Genomic DNA, 15,912 nt, shown 5'->3' with positions numbered 1-15,912 from the left:
TGACAAGTCTTCAGAGTATCTTGGTACAGTTAACATTGAGTAGCAGCAGCAGATTTATATATATTTGGGCACATGGAATGGATGGCATTCAATATGTGCCACAGTTGGGTGGTCAGAATTCATTTTCACTTCTAACTTTGCCCCACACCCACGTCTTGTTGATTGTTTCCCCCTCCATCATCTCCTCCCCCTCCTCCACCCCGCCCAAACACTGAAGCTTGTAACATCAGAAGCTAAGAAAAAGTCTTCAACTACTCAAAGACCTCATCAGCAATTCCTTGGCTGTCTGAATTGAATTGAGATATCTGCACTGTAATTCTGGCCCCTTGTACATCCATCATTGGCAGCCATGCTTTCAAGGTTTGGAAGTTCCTCTCCTTTAAGATGCAGCTCAGACCTACCTCTTTGAAGCTTTGGTCACCTGTCCTGAAATCTCGTTCTGTGGCTTGATGTGAAAAATATTTTTTATTGATATCGCTGTTGTATAAGTGCCTTGGGACGTTCTGCCATAAGATGTAGGAGCAGAAGTAGGCCATTTGGCCCATCGATTCTGCTCAGCAATTCAATGAGTTCATGGCTGATCTGATAATCCCCAACTCCACTTTCCTGCCTTTCCCCCATAACCCTTGATTTCCTTGCTGATTAAAAATTTGTCTGTCTCAGCCTTGAATATACTTAACAACCCAGCCTCTACTGCCCTCTGCAGTGAAGAATTGTAAAGATTCACTACCCTCAAGAGAAGAAATTCCTCCTCATCTCTGTCTTAAATGGGTGACCCCTTACTCTGAGATTATGTCCTCTGGTGCTAGACTGCCACATAAGTGGAAACAACCCCTCAGCATTTAACCTGTCAAGGCCCCTAAGAATCTAATGTGTTTTAATAAGGTTGCCTCTCAATCTTCTAAACTCATTTGAGTGCTTGCTCAACCTACTCAACCTCTCCTCAAAAGAAAATCCCTCCATACCCGGGATCAACCTAGTGAACCTTCTCTGGCCTGCCTCTAATACCAGTGTTTTTCCTTGGATAAGGGAACCAAAAATGTTCACAGTATTCTAGGTGTGGTCTAACTAGTGCCTTGTATGGTTTTAGCAAGACTTCCCTATTTCCTTCCCTTTAGAGAAGGAAATTTGCCGTCCTTACCTGGTCTGGCCTACATGTGATTCCAGACCCACACACAATGTGGTTGACTCTTAAATGCCCCTGAACAAGGGCAATTAGGGATGGGCAATAAATGCTGGCCTAGCCAGTGATGCCCACATCCCATGAATGAATAAATTTTTTAAAATGTATATACTCCATTCCCTTTGAAATAAAGGCCAGCATTCCATTTGCTTTACAAAAATAAAAATAAGAATACCTGGAAAAACTCAGCAGGTCTGGCAGCATCTGCGGAGAGGAACATAGTTAACGTTTTGAGCCCAATGACTCTTCAACAGAACTAAGTAAAATTTCCCTATTGCTTGCTGAAACTTGGATGCTAGCTGTTTGTGATTCATGCACAAGGACCCCCAAATCCCTCTGTGCTGCAGCCTTCTGCAGTCTTTCTCCATATAAATAATATTCAGCTCCTCTATTCTTCCTGCCAAAGTGCATAACCTCACATTTTCCCACATTATATTCCGTCTGCCAAGTTTTTGTCCACTCACTTAACCTGTCTATATCCCTCTGTAGACTCCTTTGTCATTCTCACCACTTGCCTTCCCACCTATTCTTATGCCATCCGTGAACTTGACAATAGTACATTCGCATTCCTCATCCAAGTCATTAATATATACTGTAAATAATTGTGGCCCCAGCACTAATCCCTGTGGCACTCCACTAGTTACAGGTTGCCATCCTGAAAATGCCCCCCTTAACCCAACACTCTGTCTTCTATTAGTTAGCCAATCCTCTATCCATGCTAATATACTACCCCCAACACCATGCGTTCTTATTAAGTAACCTTATGTGCCTTTTGGAAATCCAAATATATTACATCTACTGGTTCCCCTTTATCTATCCTGCTTGTTACCTCCTCAAAGAATTCTAATAAATTTGTCAGGCTTGATTTCCCCTTCATGGAGCCAAGCTGACCCTGCTTGATTATATTATGCATTTCTAAATGCTCTGCGATTACATTCTTTATAATAGACTCCAACATTTTCCCAATGACGGATGTTAAGTTAACTGGCTGGCCTATAGTTACCTGTTTTTTGTCTCCCTGTATAAATGTAAGTTGTTGAATGGAGAAGTTGGTTGGAGGCAGTCCTTGATTAAAGTGAAATTATGGGAAAGTCAAGTTGAAAATCTGCTGGAGATTTAGACTGCTGCTGTTTAGGAAGTTTCTAATAGAAATCCAGGACTCTGAGGACTGGTTACAGTGATTACGTTGTAGTCCATAGAGTGATGAGCTTTCCTGCAAATTGTGGAATAGCTGGGTTTGAGGTAAACCCACTCCTAAGGGTAGAAGATTAGTTTGGTGGTGTGAGGGGAGGAGGAGGGTCAGTCGAAAAAGTTTTAAGAGTAATTCAAAGCATTGTTGATTGGATTGCTACAATCTCTTAACAATATAAAAAGTAATGTGAACAGAATAATTGAGGCAGTTTAAGCAGAGGACAGTGTTAATGTGGCTCACTACAATATTCCAAAGGTTTACAAGAGACATTGAAAATGTAACTTTTTGTTGTCTGGTTTCTTCAAACCATGGTTCTTGTGGTGTTTATGCAGGTTTACCTGTTTCCGACACTATTGTTGTGATGGAAACCTGGACCATGGGTTCCCAAAGGGGATCCCAACCCTCCAGGATTGTGCGGAGTCTGCAGGAATTGAAGCTTAATCCCCCACGAGCAACTCCCATAGAAAACCCAACACAAAAAATGAATAGTTCTTTACATTTTCTTTGACACTTTTTTTGTTCAAGGCTGAATTTGCTGCCAACGCCATGCGTGCGCTGTTGTATGCATGGCTGCCATCTTTATAGTGGGCAATGCCCAGCAGGGCGCATGTGTGGTGATCACCGGCCCTAGAATTGCAAATATTACTGTGCCAGCAGCAGAATCTCTCAGGTGCCCCTACAGTTTTCTTTATTAACATTTTTCTTGCCTTTTTCTCCCCATTTTTTTGGGAAGACACCTTCCTTTCTTCCAATAAACCACCTTGTCATTAGCAGCATGTCTTAGTAGTGTGGAAAGGATGGTGTGTGATTAAGCCTGTATTCCGTCATCTGTCTGCCCAGTTAGTGCTTAAATATGCTGTGCTGGATGAAACAAGCCCAGGAGCTGCAAATGGAATTGTGGAGTTGTGGCTGTCACCGGGTGGACCAGAAGCATCCCGATCCCTCCCCATCCTGACCCCCGAAATCAGAAGCCTCCCTTATGGGAAGGCCACGCCCCGACTGCCCACCCACCGTGGGCCTCAAACTGCGTAAACTGCTTCTAGCTGGCCACTGTTTTCTGTGCAGCCAAGTGTGCATACGCAGATCGGTATCGGTGGCCATCTTGTGTTGGCAGGAAACAGTGTTTGCTCAGCTATCGGCGGTAGAGAAAGCAGCTGTTTCTTTGGGTGGGATAGATTGGAGGTTGGGTTGAACTTTGCACTCTCGCTTAGTATAGCTGTAGGGTTCCTGGTCTAGTCTCTGTTTATTTTTGTCATATTGACCTTTGCCTGGTTGAAATAGAGATGTGTAATGGCTGCAGCTCTGTGTTTATTACTGAGACCGGCTAATTGCTTATTGTTTATGGTCTTTGGGGGCGCAGCTTCAATCCCTGGGTATCGCCTTTCATCATTTATTTTTAAACTTGTGGGAGTACACATTTATATGTAACCCTTTTCCAAATCCTCTCTATGGTCATAAATCCTAAAATGTGGCATGCTCTGACCTCATTGGGAAAACAAATTGGCCTTAGATAGTCAAAGGCCCAAGACAGAAATGGTAAACGTTGACTTTGTCCGTGATACCTGTATTACTTACTTTCCTATGGAGCAAGTCTGTTCTTTCTTTAGTCTTTGCGGTACAGCTACTGCTATTGTTGAAAAGAGAGACATGTTGCTGAAACTTTCGTCCTGCTGTCAGAAGGACAAATGCAAGAATGCCAAATTTCAAACGGTTACAACAATTTATACCACAGGAGAAAAGGATGCTGAGTGCCTGGCAAGTCGATTCTGCTGCTATGTGCTCCAGTTATTTATGTGGTGCTCTCTCTATGGCATCGCTGGCAAGACCAGCATTTATTCCCTATTCCTAATTGCCCTTAAGTTAGTGGTGGGCATTGTTCTAGAACTGTTACAGTTCATGCAGTGAAGGTGCTCTAAGTGTTAAGTGAGGAGTTCCAGGAGTTTGACCCAGCAGTGATGAAGGAATGGTGATACATGTCTTAATGATGGTACGTAATTTGGGAGGTGATGTTTCCAGGCACCTGCTCTCTTTTTCCTTGTAGTTGGTGGAAATCACTGGTTTTATGTTCACTGGTAACCCCACCCGGGCCCCCTCACTCCACCGCTCCCAGGATGTTGGTGGGGTCATGGTGATGGTAATGCTGTTGAATGTGGGAATGGACTGCTTTATTGTCTGAGGAATAGCGAATGCAGCTAAACTCTGCAATTATCAGCGAATATCCCCATTTCTGATCTTGTGATAATGGGCAGGTCATTGATGAAGCAATTGCCATTGTTAGACCTAGGTGGTGGGGAAGTTCTGAGGGACGGAATATATTTGCACTTGGAGAGACATGGATATCTCAGGGATAGTCAGCATGGATTTGTAAGGGAAGGTTGTGTTTGACAAATTTGATCAAATTTTTTAAGGAGGTAACCAGGAGTGTTGATGAGGGTAATGCATTTGGTGTGGTCCACATGGACTTTGGCAAAACTTCTGATAAGGTCCCTCATGGTAGACAGGCCAAGAAAGTAAGAGCCCATGGGATCCAAGACAAAGTGGCACATTGGATCCAAAATTGGCTGAGAGGCAGGAAGCAGAGGGTGATGGTAGAGGGATGTTTCTGTGACTGGAAGTCTGTTTCCAATGGGGTTCCGCAGGGCTCGGTGCTGGGGCCCTTGCTGTTTGTTATGTACATAAATGATTTGGACTTAAATGTAGAGGGTATGATCAAGAAGTTTGCAGATGACGCGAAAATTGGTAGGGTGGTAAATAGTGAGGAGGATAGCCGTAAACTGCAGGAGGATATCAATGGACTGGTCAGGTGGGCAGAGCAGTGGCAAATGGAATTCAACCTGGAAGAGTGTGAGGTAATGTACTTGGGGAGGACTAACAAGGCAAAGGATCACACTATGACTGGTAGGATCCTGGAAAGTACTGAAGATCAGAGGGACCTTGGTGTACATATCCACAGATCCCTGAAGGTAGCAGGTAGATAAGGTGGTTAAGAAGACATATGGGATACTTGCCTTTATTAGCTGAGGCATAGAATATAAGAGCAGGGAGGTTATGCTGGAAATGTATAAAACATTGGTTAGGCCACAACAGGTCACCACATTATCGGAAGGATATGATTGCACTGGCAAGGGTGCAGAGGAGATTCATCAGGATGCTACCTGGGCTGGAGGGTCTGAGCTATGAGGAGAGACTGGCTTGGCTGGGGTTGTTTTCCTTGGAGCAGCAAAGGTTGAGAGGGGACCTGATAGAGGTGTATAAGATTATGGGGGACGAGGATAGGAAGGCACTTTTTCCATTGTTAGAGGGGTCAATAACGGGGCACAGATTTAAGTTAAGAGAAGCAGGCTAAGAGGGGAGTTGAGAAATTTCTTCACCCAGCAGGTTGTGGGAGTCTGGAACTCACTGCCTGAAAGGGTGGTTGAGTCAGAAACACTCATAACATTTAAGAAGTATTTAGATATTCACTCGTGTTGCCATAACCTCCAGGGCTATGGGCCAAGCGCTGGAAAATGGGATTAGTGTAGTCAGATCTTTGTTGACCGATGCAGACACAATGGGCTGAATGGTCGCCTCCTGGGCTGTAAATTTGAGACGCTGCCCTGAGCAACCTCTGCATCAATGTTTTGGGCTGAGATGATTGGCTCTCAACAGCTGCAGCCATCTTCCTGATCCCTGTTTACTCTAGTTTTACTAGGGCCCCGTGGTGCTGCACTCTGTTGAAAGATGCCTTCATATCAAGGGCAGTCACTCTCGCCTCATCTCTGGAATTCAGGCCTTGGTTCATGTTTGGGCGAAGGTTGTTCTGAGGCCTGGTGCTGGGTGGTCACAGCAGAAACCAAATTAAAACATGGAGCAGGATATTGGTGAGCAAGTGTCACTTGACAAAAATAATTCTGGCCTAGTAACATTCTGGAGATTTTTAGGGCTCTGATCACTTTTATATCAGGCATTCAGCTGTGCGGGTTTCTGCCTTTTATTGAAATTGGATTAGTGATTGAAAGCAATGGAGGGTGGTAGCACTGGCGGGAGGGGTGTTTAGGTCCTGTTTCCAGTTTGTAACTTTATTGAGTCAACCAAGTAATGTTTCCAGTTTGTAGCAATCCTGCTTTCAGTTACGACAGATTAGTTGTGGGGTCACGACCATATTTTTCAATGATTAACTGTTGACTTTTTATTTAGTAATCTTGCATTGTTCAGTTCAGCAACTTACATTTATTTAGTGTCTTTCAAATAATAAGATATTGTAAAGTGCTTCACAGAGACGAATAGAGATATTCAGATAGAAATAGAAATGAGCAGTGGTTGGAGTAGGAGTGACTGAAAGCTTGGTGAAAGAGCAGCTTTTGAGGGCCTTTGGCAGAAGAGGGCAGTTTGGAAGGTACAAGAGAGGATGAGGGTGGCTGACGCTGTGGGTGAGATGACTGAAGACCGACCAAGGTGGCAGCTGGCAGTTTAACTTGGGTGGTATACCCCTCTCACTAACACAGGTGCCCTAAGACAAACGCAGAGGACAGAAACTTTGCGTGGAGCAGAAAGGGAGGGAGGGGGTTGCAAAAGAGGCTGGAGTTCTGTGTGAATGTTACCATGCCTCAGTGACACAGAAATTAGCTTTCTAATCATCTGTGCCCTCCAAGAGTGAGCTCTCATACTTGTTCACTAAGAAATGGAAGAGTTAATAAGGCAGAAACCTCAGCTGTGTTTAAACAAGTATAAATCTCTCAAGCTTTACCATCCAGGTTCAGAAACATCATCTCGCCACATGTTAAATTATAATTTGTGTTTGAAATGATGTACATAGTGTAACTTGGTAAGGAAAGCTGGAAACTGGCACCGGGCAATTTGTTGGGATATTAATAGCTGACCTCTGAAGAAGCTCACTAGCGTAACAAGTCCAGAAATAGGGGATTCCATCTGGAGGGAGATGGATGTCCGAGCAGGCAGGACATTTTTACCAAGTATTTTTCTTCTTTCCCAGGGTGAGAACTGCTACAATGAGTATCCCTCTCTTTACATTCTGTTTTCAGGGATGACTTACTTACTCATCTTGAGCAGTAGAGGCTGTCCCCCCATTCTGATTGGGATTCTGCATTTCCCTTAGGGCGTTTTGTATTTGCAGGATTTTCTGAAACTGGGTTAACTTGTGTCAAAGCTTATTCCAGTTATTTTTGCCTCCCTGTTCACCTTCTTTCTCATTTGTTAGCCATTACCACTGGCTGCTTCCTTTGTGAACTGTGCCCACACTGTGACGCCCATTTCCCACAGATTAATACCATAGACTGCGGCATGGAAGACTACCCCAAAAAATCATTTTACGTATTCACAGCATATAAGTCAACCCTCCTTTTCAGCCATGGCATGCAATACTTCCATTAGTAATTCGCCTCAATTTTTCACCCCACAATGGATGTTTTACTTACTGGTACCTTATAACTGAGTGCAAGAGATCAAGCGGGTGCTATGGGCTACATTGCAAAGATGCGCGGGAGTTTAAGACACACCCGCACACACAGCAGCCCCCACTTGGCAATCGACAAAGATGGCGGCCACCTACATCCACACTGGCCATTCTCTTTTATACTCGACATATAAGTTGACCTCTGTTTTTGGAGGGTTTTTTTCAAGGCTTCAAAGGTTGATTCGTATGCCGACACCTGTGGAATGTTCTCTTATATATTTTGTATGATGGTTGAAACGCATGAGGTGTAGGTACCCTTTATTGGCTTTGGGCCTGTGTACATCATTCAGGTACATGTTAATCTGTAGGCAATTCTATGCCTGTAATTCATCCCAAGCTATCAAATACTGTGCACTCTAAGGGCATAACTGATGCTAAACATAGAATTCTGTATGCTGGCCCCTATTAATCTAGAATTGCAGCTATGTGTAACTGCTTCCCCTTCACTTCAGTTAAAATTTCTGATGACTTCTAAGATGTTCCAGTCCTTTTGATTTTTAGTAGATGTTACATCGAGTGTGTTCAATAATTCTGACCTAGAATGTTCAGGAGACTTTTAGGGCTTTGGTCATTTTTGTATCTGGCCTTCCATCTGTGCAGTGTTCTGTCTGTCTTGAAATTTCATCAGTGATTGAAAGTAACAATGGGTTGTAGCACGGTGGTAAGAGTCCAACTTCTAGTTCGTAGCAATCCTGTTTTTTTGTAAGCTTCTATAATTTATTGATTTACTATGAGACCCAATATGCAGAGGTAATCAGTACAGTAGAAGCCATGAGCCTAGAAGCAAATTTGTAATCCAGCCCATTTGGACTCAATTTCTAGCAAACACTTGGTCCATTCCTCTAATCTTCCCTCCAGTTTTGAGGGGTGACCTTGCCAATAGGAAACACGTTCCATGTAAGCCCAGTCAGCATTGCAACATAACCCCAGACTGCAACGCAGAATGCGAATCCTCCCACAAGGATAGCATTTCCATACTCGTCATGAAAGTCAGGACCAGTTTTATGGTGAGCTCGTCTTGTTACAATTTGACGAATGCTCCGACCGGACAGAGAAAGCAGACTCTTGGTCAAAGGCACCATCTCCACTGCGCACCCGTTTACCCTTCAGGAAAACAAAATGGATGCTGAGCGTTTTTGTGCTTGATGGATTTTTTTAGCATTGTGACATTGCTTGTGCAAGAACCTGAGTTACAACAGATTAGTTGTGGGGACATGACCAAGGCATTCAATTTGTGGTATTGCATTATTGCGTTCTTAGTATTGCTAAACTTGTCAAGAGAGCGCCTTTCTAGTGGAAACGGAAATGAAAACAATTTTGGCTGTTCTTGTTACTCTGCATTTGGGTCATTCCCATAGGTTACTTTGAAATGTTTTCATTATGCTTTAAATTGGTTCCCAGTGCTCCAATTGGCCCAATCCAAAAATTATCATGTTTTGTGTTTCGATCTCTTTGCCTTGCTACTCCCTATCTCTGTAACCTTGTCAAGTGTTCCTCCAACTCTGGTCTTTTGTGCGTCCTTTACTCCCTCTGCCTCAGCAACGGTGGTCATCTGTCCAGCCACCTCGATGCTAAGCTCTCGAATATCTGCTCTAAACTACTGGCTGCCCCTCTCTTTAACAACTGTTTAAAATCCCAATTTTTCAACCCAGCTTTCCATCACCCCTCCAGTTATCTCCTCCTCCGGCTCGGTCGCGATTGTTGTCCGACTGTGCTTCTGTCAAGTGCCTTGGGACATTTTTTCTACATTAGAAAGACGAGTCATTGCTGTTTTGTAACTGGCTGCTTGCTTGTTTGCCTTTTGCACAGTATCGATTGGCATGTTCCTGCTCTCTTTGGAAGGAGAGCTGTTTCCTCAAAATTGAAAATTTGGCAAACAATTGGCAAAATGGAAAACATGGGCTCCCCTCTTGCATCATCAGAAAAAGTTACACGCCCAAGACTCCAAAAATGTTATGGCATCCTGAGGTCCATTTTCTGTGGGATGCGCCTAATGGAGACCCTAGAAAAATTTAATGATTTTTAAATTAAAAACCACTGCATGTTTTGAGAGGAGAATGTGAACTATAAGCGTCCTGTATCAGATGTTGAGAAAGAGACTGAAGCAGCAGAGCTGAGCTAAAATAGCCAACGTCAGAATGGGGAACAGAATCCGCCCACCACCAGTGACCGGCCTCTGTCCAGCCAGCAGCCTCCGAGCCTGCAGCTGGCCACCACAAGCAGAGGGTCGGGGCTGCGGTGGGTGTGTGTCATGTCCATCAGGTAACGGGAGCCGGTGCAGTTCGGGCACTATCAGGGTCAGGGAAAGAAAAGGTCTGACTACTTTAAGTTTTCTGGCACCTAATTCTTTTGTATTTTCTCTTCCTGTTAGCTCTGCAGCTAATTCTGGGTAGTTTCCATGGTTTCAGAATTGTAAAACACAAGAGCCCTGCATATGACCCTGTGAAAAAAGGCGTAACAAAAAGGGAGCTGGCAGTGTTGTCAATATGTCATCGTTTTTTAAAAATTATTCATTCATGGGATGTGGTTGTCGCTGGCTAGGCCAGCATTTATTTCCCATCCTTAATTGCCCTTGAGAAGGTGGTGGTGGAGCTGCCTTGAACCGCTGCAGTCCATGTGGTGTAGGTACACCCACAGTGCTGTTAGGGAGTTCAAGGATTTTGACCCAGTGACAGTGAAGGAACGGTGATATATTTCCAAGTCATGATGGTGAGCAGCTTGGAGGGGAAATTCAAGGTGGTGGTGTTTCCCAACTATCTGCTGCCCTTGCCCTTCTAGATGGTAGTGGTCTTGGGTTTGGAAGGTGCTGTCTCAGGGGGCTTGGTGAGTTCCTGTAGTGCATCTTGTAGATGATACACACTGCAGCCACTGTTGCTGTAGCTGCACTCAACCAAGCAAGTGGAGAGTATTCCATCACACTCCTGACTTTTTGCCTTGTAGATGGTGGACAGGCTTTGGGGAGTCAGGATGTGAGTTACTCGCCACAGGATTCCCAGCCTCTGACCTGCTCTTGTAGCCACAGTATTTACATGGCTAGCCCAGTTCAGTTTCTGGTCAGTGGTAAACCCCCAGGATGTTGATTAAACTCTCACTTGACCCAGCACGTGCTTATATTGAACCAATTTGCTTTTTGTGTGCTACTCTTAATTCATTATTTTCACCTATCCTCCAGTGCTCCATCTAAGTGCCAAAGGGATTGAAATACTCTTTAGAAGCACAAAATCAATTCTTAATTGTTCAATTTGGTAATTCTCTGTCGTGGTGGAGATAGCACAAGGAGTTTTACTCAGCTAACTATACACTGAAATCCTGGTGTCAATGCTGGATTGGTTGGGTCAGGACTGTGATGTGGAGGCTTTGAAGCACTTGATATTCCTGACAACGTAAGCATGACATGCGGTAACAAAAATCTCAGTCAGGTTAATGGGGTAATGTGGCTTGACAGGGCCTGATTGTACTTAGCAAGGCATGAACATTTAAAGTCATTTATAGAACAATGTCCTGGTCAGCACTGTATTGTTGCATCAAGCCCATTCTAATGGACCAGGATAATCGTTTTAGGATCAACAGGAAATATGCAGATAAGTGCAGAACACATCCTCTATTTTCAGAAAGGCAAATTTCCAAGACTCAAAACCAGGGTTGGTGGCAATTGTCTTTATCTGGTTATATACAACTGCAGTTCCATTGTCTGAAAAGTAATGTTAAAACATCCTGATTCAGCAAACATCAGCCTATCGGAAAGGTATGGATAAGGAGGAGGACTCTGGGCACCAGTTGTACTGATCGTTTTCTGACGACTGTTAGAAGTGTAAAAACTATGTTTGAAATGCAGAATTGTGCAAAAGGCTGAAGTGTTTCTTTTTAATGGCCCAACCAAGTTGCTTCCTGATTTTTGTACTTATTCATAGTGACCATATTAATTTTTGTGTAAGCTGTGGTTTCTCATTATAATGGACCCTGGAGTGACCGCGGACAGAATGTATCCAATCTCATAAGATCCAAAGGGCTGCCATTTGGGTTGGAGTTGGAATCTCGGTCCCAGTGACCATACGTCTTTTGTTGATGACCTGTCCTGGGATTGGTCTTGCAGTTCAAACTAAAAGTATGTTTTTTCTGGCTTCCCCTTTGCCCTTGCTCTGGGGAACCTAGGATTTGTAGGAAAGAACCACCATATGATGGTGAGTAGCATTTATTGCAACTATCTTTCTCTCCCCAGCCTCCTTTCCTTTCTTCGCGCTTCCTGGTGAAAACATTTAATGTGGTTTGCCCTTGCTCAGGATGAGCTGCCTGTGTTAATTTTAAATTAAAATGAGTTGGTTTCCTGTGGTGTTGCACATGGGGAGTTGAGACCAAGTGTAGACTTCAGATGAAGCGGTTTATAAGGCAGGGAGATAAATGGGCCGGGGTATACAGGCGTAATCCAGTCCCCATTTTAATCATGTATTCTGCCTGTTTATTCCTGTGTTGACACATACTGTCTCAGAAAACTTTAATGATAATGCATCCTTGTGGTGATGCTGTAGAGGTGAGCCAGTAGTGTGGCAAGTTTACGTAGACAGTTGTCCCCATTCTAAATGCAGAGAGAGGAATTTATAATGGAAAAGTGACAGGAAATGTGTGCAAAGTTTAATATTTAATATAGTTTGCAGATAGATTTATGGTAGGTTAACTTTAAAGTTCTAATGTGACATTACACTGCTGAGTAATATTAGCAGAATACCAAGTTTTGCCATTTTGAGTGGTCTAGAAGTCCAAAGAACCTTGCTATTTTGTTTATCTATTGTTTGAGGATGTGTGTGTTCTGTGTTTTCTATTGAAATACACTTGAAGATGCATGGCAAAATGCTTACAGATCCCAGCCTTCCTCCTTAACCCACTGGAGATAATTATACACTTGTAAAGAATGGCAGTAAAATGAGAGATAAGCCAATGCAAGTTGACTAAAGAGAAGAGTTGGGTCACGTTTTTAGTTAAAGGTGTAATAATACTCGCGTCCTAATGCTGTATTGAGTGATTGCAGCACTTGGCATCGTGCTAAGGGATCCAGTCCAGCTTGTTAAATCACTATGGAAGAATGCTTTTCACCACCACAGAACACCTCAAAGCGCTTTACAGCCAAAGAAGTACTTTAGAAGTGTAGTTACTGTTTTAATATAGGAAATGCAGCGGCCAATTTCCACACAGCAAACTCTCACAAGCAGCAATATGATAATGGACCAGAAATTGTATTTTTTGTGATGTTGATTGAGGGATAAATATTGACCAGGACAGTGGAGAGAACACTCTCGCTCTCCAAAATAGTTCCATGGGATCTTTTACATCCATCAAAGCAGGCAAACAGGCCTCATTTTAATGTCTCCCAGGCAGCACCTCCAACATAAAAACAAAAAGCTAAAAGCTACTGTGGATGCTGGAAATCCAAAACAAAATATAAAAAAAAAATAAATAAAAACTGAATAAAAACAGTTTGCACTTCTGCTGCACCTTGATTTACGTGGCCAGGCCTTGGATTGGGACTCGGAACCCAGAACGAATCAGGTGGGAGTGCTGCCAATTGAACTACAGCCGACACTCTGATCTCTGTCTTAACTGATCCAAGAAGGATAGGGGAAAGGCAATGTTGTTAGCTTGGATGCATGGTTATGGTATTGGGCTAGCAACCCTGAGGTTGAGTTCACATCCCAGCATTGTAAATTGTGAAATTGATTTTAACAGCTTGTGAGCCTAGTAGTTGAAATGTCTTTGGCATTTAACTGGCTCGCTAATGTCCTTCATGGGAGGAATCTGCCAATTCAACCTCTTCTAACCCAATGTGATTCTTGAGTTGACGTGAGTCGCATGCTTAGTGCCCTCTGGGCACCGAGGGGAGGGGCAGTAGACATGGCATTGCCAATGGCACCCAAGAACATGCGCTTGTGTGTATATAATCTGAGCATCTGCCGTGATGTCTCTGTAATTAAACATTCTGTTGGCAGTTGGCGTTTATGTTTGGGCATTGATTACCGCAGTAACCAAGCACAATCACTGCCTTATGAATTTGTGGGGGGAGGTGGGGAAATGAAATAATATAATGTATAACTCCAAATCTGTTTTTTGTTTGGGGTGGGTATTGCGGATTGAAACCTTGGTCAAACCTCAAGCTGAGAGATATATAAAAACCTACATTTAGTACATCACATATAACTCAAAAAAAACAGAGCCAAGACCAGTTTCCACACTTTGAACCTTTGTCTGGTGTGTAGTGCTAGAGCTTGATTCACTGGCCCCAGCATAGCTTGAAACCTTTAACAACAATTCTTGCTTACATTTAACCCCAAGACAACTAACCTGGTGCCCCACTGTTTGATTTAGATAAGTGTCAGACCTTTTGAGCATTTGTCATGGAATAAAAAAAGATAAAGTACTGAAACCAAATAAAAGCAAAATTCTGCAACCACACAGCAGGGTAAGTGATGACAGCTGGCATTTTTAAATTCACTTATGGGATGTGGGCGTCGCTGGCTGGGCCAGCATTTATTGCCCATCCCTAATTGCCCTTGAGAAGGTGGTGGTGAGCTGCCTTCTTGAACCGCTGCAGTCCATGTGGTGTAGGTACACCCACAGTGCTGTTAGAAAAGGAAATACTGCTTACAATATTGAGCACCTTTCATACACAGTGCTTGTGCTTTTGGTCAATTCACCTGTTCCTGTTGCAAACGCTGGCTGCCCATTCACCAGTGAACTCTTTTAAATGAATCTTGACAAACCATAATCTTTTTCTTAAATAAATTGGCAGATGCATAGTTTTGAAGCCAAGGGCAGCTTGCTGACATGGACCTGAGCGAGCAATGCCTTTCTAACATCCACCCAAGTGCCACATCATAAATTAGTTTCCTTTCCCTACAAGCTTGCTCCCCACTTGAGGTGGCAAGCTCCTGTGGGGCAAGCGCTTTGTTCGACAGGCACTGGCTCCCCTTCAGTATCTCACCTAATTGACAATTGTTACAGTTTAATCTGCTTGTGCCTGAGGCATCTATCCAAGCCAGCATCAATACCTGCACACATTTGCGTCAGAGTTCACTGGGTAATGGAATATAGAGGGAATCCAAGTTCTCTCTCTCTCCTCTACTTGTCGCTCTCTCTCTCCTCTTCTGCAGTCTCTCAATCTCTCTCTTCCCTCCTTGTCTCTCTCTCGCTCTCACCCCGCCTTGTCTCTCTCTCTCGCTCTCCCCCCCCTTGTCTCTCTCTCTCGCTCTCCCCCCTCCTTGTCTCTCTCTCGCTCTCACCCCTTCTTGTCTCTCTCTCTCTCGCTCTCCCCCCTCTTTGCCCCTCTCTCTCGCTCTCCCCCCTCCTTGCCCCTCTCTCTCTCTCTCGCTCTCCCCCCTCCTTGTCTCTCTCTCTCTCGCTCTCCCTCCTCCTTGTCTCTCTCTCTCGCTTCCCCCCTCCTTGTCTCTCTCTTCCCCCCCCACCTCATCTCTCTCTTGCTCTCGCTCTCTCGTTCGCTCTCTCCCCTCCCCTTCTTGCCTCATTCTGAGGGGGGAAAGAGTGCAGAGCCTAATTGTCCCTGGCTGAAATAATTTTGGCAAACTGCAGAGTGGGTCTCGACTGTGGGACGTACCTCGACTGGCGTGTATCAGTTCCTCATGAGCCACGTCCAAACTAAGCCACGTGTTAAGATGCTCACTCTGAATGTACTGTAGTAAGCAATTTGGGGCTGTTTATTTTTGTGGCCAAAAATTCACTTTCTTTTTTAGATCTGCCTGCTCAATTCACCCTGTCAATGAGACCTTTTTCCTGACTGACAGATAATAAGAATGCAATGAATAAAAAATACAGATGTGGAAGCAACGTATGGAATGACTGTGTATCACTTCTGCCTTTTTTGTTTTGCTTTTATGAAAGCTATGAAATATATATATTGAGTGTTGCGTGGCATGATTAAGGCAGTTCCTACTAAGCTTAACGTTGTTTTATACACCCAGGTCGCCCTGAGTTTAGTTCTGTATCCGAGCTCCTAATTGACGAACGAGGCAGTCATGCAGTCACACCAGTTGCACAGACCTGCTGGCAATAGCTATTGATATTTGCTACGCAGCAATGCAT

At 43.9% G+C, this 15,912-nt stretch overlaps 1 protein-coding gene and 1 pseudogene across 4 annotated transcripts in view; one reads left to right on the top strand and one right to left on the bottom strand.

Annotated features, from left to right (window-relative positions):
• The window catches only part of LOC144669540 (myocardin-related transcription factor A-like), a 144,205-nt gene that overhangs the window by 55,649 nt on the left and 72,644 nt on the right, over positions 1-15,912 (top strand). The window lies entirely within an intron of this gene.
• LOC144669483 (cytochrome c oxidase subunit 7B, mitochondrial pseudogene) lies at positions 8,670-8,944 on the bottom strand (annotated as a pseudogene).

The sequence above is a fragment of the Cetorhinus maximus genome, chromosome 29 (genome assembly GCF_964194155.1).
Source record: "Cetorhinus maximus chromosome 29, sCetMax3.hap1.1, whole genome shotgun sequence".
Taxonomy (NCBI): Eukaryota; Metazoa; Chordata; class Chondrichthyes; order Lamniformes; family Cetorhinidae; genus Cetorhinus; species Cetorhinus maximus.
This window is presented reverse-complemented; position numbering and strand designations above follow the sequence as displayed.